The following is a 6,242-nucleotide window of genomic DNA, read 5'->3' as shown; positions in this document are numbered from 1 at the left end:
TGGCCTGCCAGTCTCACTGTTCCCACTTTCTCTGGTGCCCCAGAGGTGGGGAGAGCTCCAGAGCCTCTCCTGCCCTGTTCCGGGCAGGCTGCATGGGGAGCCAGCCTCAGCTAAGGACAGCGACAGCAGTGATGTATGGGGGGGGGGAGGTGTTCCTCCTCCATGCCCAGTCCCACTGGGTGTTCCCTGCCAGCTGGAGAGTAGGCTTAGGGATGAAGACCTCACCTGGAGGCACCATTGCTATGGTCACTGGCTGAGCCTGGCTCTCCTTTCAGCCTCTTGAAGGACCTCTACAACTTTCCTTGCTCCTGGGGGAGTTGGAGACAGTGGGGACAATGGCAGTGGCGAGTGGGAGAGGTGAGGAATGGGGGGGGAGGCAACGTGCTGCTGAACATGGAAGGGAAGGGATGGGGTGTGGGGGAGAGATTCTTACCGGAGTCAAGGACTTAACCTCGGCTGCTGCGTCCATGATGTGGTCTGCTTATCCTGGGGGTGGAGGGAGAGCTGTCAGTGAGGGTGTAGGCATCCCTGCACTGCTGGTCGCTGCTACAGCACCCCCGCTCCCTTCCTTTACAAAACCTTGGATTTTCCCATACCCCAATTCATTTCCAATGATCTATCCTGTACACACCATGAGGCAAGGGTCCTGTGGTACTGATATAAAGCCCTGGTTCAACCACGAGCCTCCAAGTGACTGTGTGCCAGTCATTTAATCCCTTCAATCCATTTCAAACATGAAAAACAGGAATTTTCCCTTCCTTTGCCTGTCATACATCTTTAGTCTGTAAGCAATTCGGGGCAGAGACATATGTATGTATATCATCTACCATAAAGAGGCCCTGATTTTTTTGTGGGTGTGGCTTCTGTGTCATCATTACTTATCATCATTATTTATCATCAAATATTTTCTGTGGGTTAGGGAAGATATTGTACCTGAAGAGTCTTACTGGATTCATCATAGAATGGGTGGTCCCTCCTAAGAAAAGGGGGTGGCCTCCATTGAGAGGTTAACTTCTGTGCAAGAGGTCACAGCAATATATAATAATAAGACTATTAAAACTAGGTTCCATGTTTTTAAGGCATATGGCTAAATCAGAAAAATAGTGGGGTAATAAATTCACTGTAGGGGTTGACAGTATAAAGCAGCTTGAGGAAGAGTGCAGCTATTGGCCAGAGGTGATAATATACCAAATGGCAGAAATCATATCAGCACATAGGGGTGATATAACAGCAAAAAAATAAGCTAAGGTCAGTAAATGGATCCAGATTGTTCTTGAATGCTTCTATCTAGACCTTAAATAGATCAAGAAATGACTTGCCTGATACGGAAGGCCTGCAAAGAGGTCAGAATTACTTTAATTACAGGAATTTTTTATTGCTCAGATATAAATCAGAAGAACAGCCATGGATCCCATAAAGGACATATTCCTGGTGGTGGCAATGGATGATTGACTTGCATGATCTGCAGAATATAAAACAAATGATAAGTTGAAGGCTTTGAAGCCTGTAGCTTATCTCGGGGAATGAGCCAAGCGTGAAAGTCCAGATAATTTGATAGGCCAATTGTGGGTGGATGGTGTGCAAGAGTTTGTGGAGGGAAGGGTCTTACCCTTCTGAGGCTGTCAGGACTGCCCCTAACTTACAAAATCAATCCCTTATTTAATGTCCATTTCCAGTGTTCTCTCAGTGAACCCTACAAAAAACCCCCAGTTATCAAACATTAATATTTGTCTTCAGTGAGAAAGAGACAGTTACTGATATGCCAGTGAAGAGAAGGCTTCAGCTGATTAGACACATTTGCAGCATGAAACTGCTCTTCAATAAGGCAGGGGACAAATAACCTAACAGGATGGTGCAGGAAACATCTAACAGCTATTAACCAAATGGTAAGACAGAGGGAACTGCAAAGCACAGTATAATACAGGATTGGCTCCTCCAGCCATGGGTAGCGGAAGGAATGAATGTGCGTCTATCTCAGACTTTATACACCTTGTTCCAGACCAAAAGCCCCTTGCCCTGTTCCCAGATCTCCTGGGCTTTGTGATTTGCAGTGTCTCAGGAATTCGGCTGTCTTGGTTTTTTAGAGTAACATCCAATATTTAATGTAGTTCAAGTTTCTGTGGATTAAAAAAAAATTGCTTTGAAGTCCAAAGCCTCCAAATGGCATCAGCAGATGTTGAGGAGCCAGAAAACAACTTGGGCAAGGATCTGATATGATCATGGCAGCCTTCTGTGATCAGGATGCCCTACGTTGTGTGCCAGCCAAAGCCTGTGCATTGTCTTTACAAACAGTGTCAGAAACTGAGACACAATCCTCACAAGTCAGACTGACCTCACGGCAAGCCAGACTGGGGAAATTTCCCCAGCTCTTGCTCTTGCACAAGGAAATAAAGGATTTAAGTCTTTCCAGTTGTCAATCTAGAACTTGTTAATAGCGCTACACTTACACATTATTTTTTCAAACACTGTCTTTCACTTCACTTTCAAAATGTACCACTATCCTCTCTGCGAATGTGTGAGCTAGCTTCAAGTTTTGGTTGGTCATTTGGATAGGTCCTGTAGACAGGCAGGCAATCAGTGTAATATGCAGAAATATTACACTGATTGGTCTGGATTTGGTATACTAATAACTGTAAAGCACTGGCATGTGCATGATAGAAAATGAAGGGAGAAGATGAGCTGTGTCCTTTTTGTTTTGGACTCAGTCCTACAGCTTCTGAATGATTTACTGTCCTGCTTTACTATTTATTATATCGTGAGGTGGGTTTTTTTTTAAATTTTTGGCTGCTGTTGATTTGATTTCAAGGAACAAGGCTTTCTCTTGGAGAAGAAAAGACTTGCATTACTGTATCAAAAGTTGGATGTGTAGGTCATAGCAATGCTAATAAAGCAAGATTAATGATTGCTTACAGAGCAAGACGAGTGTAATGGTGCAGCTGCATCACAGTGCTATATTGTCTCCAAAGGCCTTTTGTAATAACAGTGCAAACCATGGGGCCAGTTCCTTCAAGCTGCTGAGTGCTTCATCCAAGTTGCTGGGCACCCTTCCCTCTCATTGGTGTCACAGGGAGTTGAGGATGCTTAGTGCCTTGTTGGATTGAATCCATCAAGATCATATACAGTAAATGGATGAGTCAGAACTGTACCCCAAGACGCTTGCAAACATGATGAAAATCTGTCAATACAATATTAAGCAATAACTTTTCAAGGACTGCTTTAAAAGTGTTACTCTGCTATAAATTAAAAAAAAACTCTCAAGGAGTGAACTTCATAACTGTGTAACGTTAACAAAGGAAGTTCTCCATGTAAGAGCCTACAGTTGACATTAATAGGATATCATTTTAAATCAGAGGCCATTTTTTGCCCTCGGTTATACCATTTCAGTTTAAGTGAAACCACCAGTAATCATAGAATCAAAGAATCATTGAAAATTAGGGTTGGGAGGGACCTCAATCGGTCACCTAGTCCAACCCCCTGCTCAAAGCAGTACCATCCCCAACAATATCATTTCAGACAAGGCTTTGTCTAGCCAGGTCTTAAAACCCTCCAAAGATTGAGATACTACAATTCACTACCCTCCTTGTTAGAAAGTTTTTCCTAATATCTAACCTAAACTTGCATTGCTGCCACTTGAGACCATTGCTCCTTGTATGTTGTGTAATGCAATGGCATGCAACAGGTCAGAGTGTTGTCCTTGGCAAATCTAGGCATCTGTCTGTCCCATGAGAAAATAGAAATGCACGAAGTGAGGCATCAGCTTGCTGAACATCTGTGAGTGGCTGTACAGCTCAAATTGAGTGACAGTCCCTTCCGCACTTATTACATGCAATGTTTGCATTGAACAACCCTGAATGTGCTGCGGGGCTCTTCCTGAGGTTTCTTCTTTCCTCTGCATGTTGGGATACTCTTTCTTCAAAAGCCTTCATTCCATGCTTAAAAGACTGTTTCCAAGCACTTCAGTCGTCAGCAGCCTTCTCAAAGCCATGTGATTCCATGTTAACTGCCTTTATATCTCCCTAGCAAGCATCTTTGAACTTAGATAAAGACACTCACATGGTTTTCTTCCTGTAAAGAGTTTCACATACAAGAGATCCTTGGGTACATAGCTGTAGAAGGAGCTGGTGTCAAACTCCTGCTATGGACAGAAGAAGCTGGCCACTCCAAGATGGGACTCACTTGAGCAAGCCTGGGAGAGTCACAGGGCTGCAGCTATATCAGGGAAAAGGGTCTGGGGATAAGCCCTGTGTGGAGGGACAGGCCTTCAAAGGCACAGGATCACATGCTAGGAGGAGTCCAGCTTTACTGGTCCAGACTGCTGGCAGGCAACTTTAGGAAGAGCCAGAAGAAGGAATGGCATTTGGCTTCCTCCAGAGACGGGAGAGCACAGCATAGACAGGGAGCTGTATGTGGAGTCCCAGACAGCCAAACTGAGGAGTCTTGGAAGAGTGTGAATGGGACTCAGCAAGGATCTGACTGACCCTGGGGAAGAGAACTAAGTGACAGGAGTGGCTGAGTTAACAAGGACTAGGCTGGCAGCCCTGGGGATTGGCAGAGATGAGAACCACACCATGAGGCAACTGGTGATGGCACAGCAGTGGGTGTTACTTAAATTGCCAATTGCTCAAATCATGAGCGAGACTTTATAAAGGGGGATAAAGGCAAGATGCCGCATTTATTGATTACATGAGTTAGGCATAGAGGTTCAGACGCACCATTCATACAAACACACATCGTGCACATCATTACACACAGGCATACACATACACAAAACAACCATTTCATCCACACATACACCAGATATAGTTACCAACAATAGTTGCTCAAAATCAGCCCAGGGTCGCTAACCCAGGCTTACTGAGTAGATGATGATGATTTGAAGATAGCAGATTTGAAGATAACAGCTGGAGCAAGGTAAACAGATGCATCTGTGCTCTGATGAAACAGCAGTAGAGAAAGAGACTCACCCAACTTGGTATTTTCAAAGTGTTCTTTAATAGGGATTTGCATCCTTTGTTTCAGTGCTTTGGGGTTTTTCCATACCCAGCTTCTGTTTTTGCAGTTGTTCTTCTTGTGTTTTCAGCTTCTCTCAGCCTTGGAGTGTTTTTGCAGCCCATTCGGCAGGATGGGTCCTTCTCCTTGTTATCTTCTTTGTGCCCTAGGCCTAAAAGGGATTCTTCAGCCATTCATTAATTAGTTTACTGACTGGTAACTTACATTTGGCACCTTGTTGCTTACATAAACAGTTAAATATTCTTCTCTTGTCTCTATGCCATTCTCTCACCATTCACCCTTTTACACACAGTCATATATAAAGGCTAAGCAGAGTTCATTCACTTATGTCAAGCAGAAGGATACAAAATGGAGTTTTCAGGTTGCTTACAGGACAAGACTAACATGTTTACATTTCACTACTATTACATTTTATGTTGACATCAGCTATATTAGTTCAGTTCATGCTACATGGGGACACTGTGAATGAATTCTGATGGGGTATTGGGAGACCAGATGTGGCTTGATTTGGTGGGGGTGTTTTAAAAGAATTTGCAGGATTAAATAAGAAATAAGAGGATTAATTTATGAGTTTCAAATGAATTTATGGAAGTGATTAAGAAGCAAGAAGTAAATTAATTTATGAACTTTGAATGAATTTATAGAAGTGATTAAGAAGCACAAATTAAATTCATTTATAAATTTTGAATGAATTTGTGGAGGTGATTAGGAAGCAGCAAGTAAATTAATTTATGGATCTGTTGAATGAATTTATATTAATTAAAGGAAAAGAAGCAAATTAATTTGGGGACATTGTGAATGGATGTGTATAACGGATTCAGAAATCAGAAGTAAATTACTGTTCTGTTTATGAATAATCAATTGAAGGATCAGGAATGACTTAGCACCTAGGTGTTTGCTTCATGGAGGGAGAGACAAGAGAATTTTAAAGAACAATTAAGAAATACACAGGAGGCCCAAAGAAAGGCTTAAAGCAGGAACCCAAATGAATGGATTGTAAGTTGGATAGAAAACTGGCTGGAGCATTGGGCTTAGAGAGTAGTAATCAATGACTTGATGTCTAGCTGGCAACCAGTATCAAGTGGAGTGCCCCAGGGTTTGGTCCTAGGGCTTATTTTGTTCGATATCATCATCAGCGACCTGGAAGATGGCACAGTGCACCCTCAGCAAGTTTGAAGATGACACAAAGCTGGGGAGTAGTAGATATGCTGGAGGGTAGTGCTAGGATTCAG

General features: G+C 43.0%; 1 long non-coding RNA gene across 1 annotated transcript in view; it reads left to right on the top strand.

Moving 5' to 3' along the window:
- Positions 1 to 402: 402 nt before the first annotated feature.
- Positions 403 to 6,242, top strand: part of LOC109302456 — a 19,712-nt gene continuing 13,872 nt past the window's right edge. Inside the window, exons 1-2 of the long non-coding RNA XR_002098784.1 lie at positions 403 to 412; positions 3,263 to 3,276. This is a non-coding gene — a long non-coding RNA (uncharacterized LOC109302456). The remainder of the gene's footprint in view (positions 413 to 3,262; positions 3,277 to 6,242) is intronic.

This window comes from Gavialis gangeticus, unplaced genomic scaffold, assembly GCF_001723915.1.
Source record: "Gavialis gangeticus isolate Ggan-Ray unplaced genomic scaffold, GavGan_comp1, whole genome shotgun sequence".
NCBI lineage: Eukaryota > Metazoa > Chordata > Crocodylia > Gavialidae > Gavialis > Gavialis gangeticus.
The sequence above is the reverse complement of the archived record's forward strand: the minus strand, read 5'-3'. Positions and strand labels throughout refer to the sequence as shown.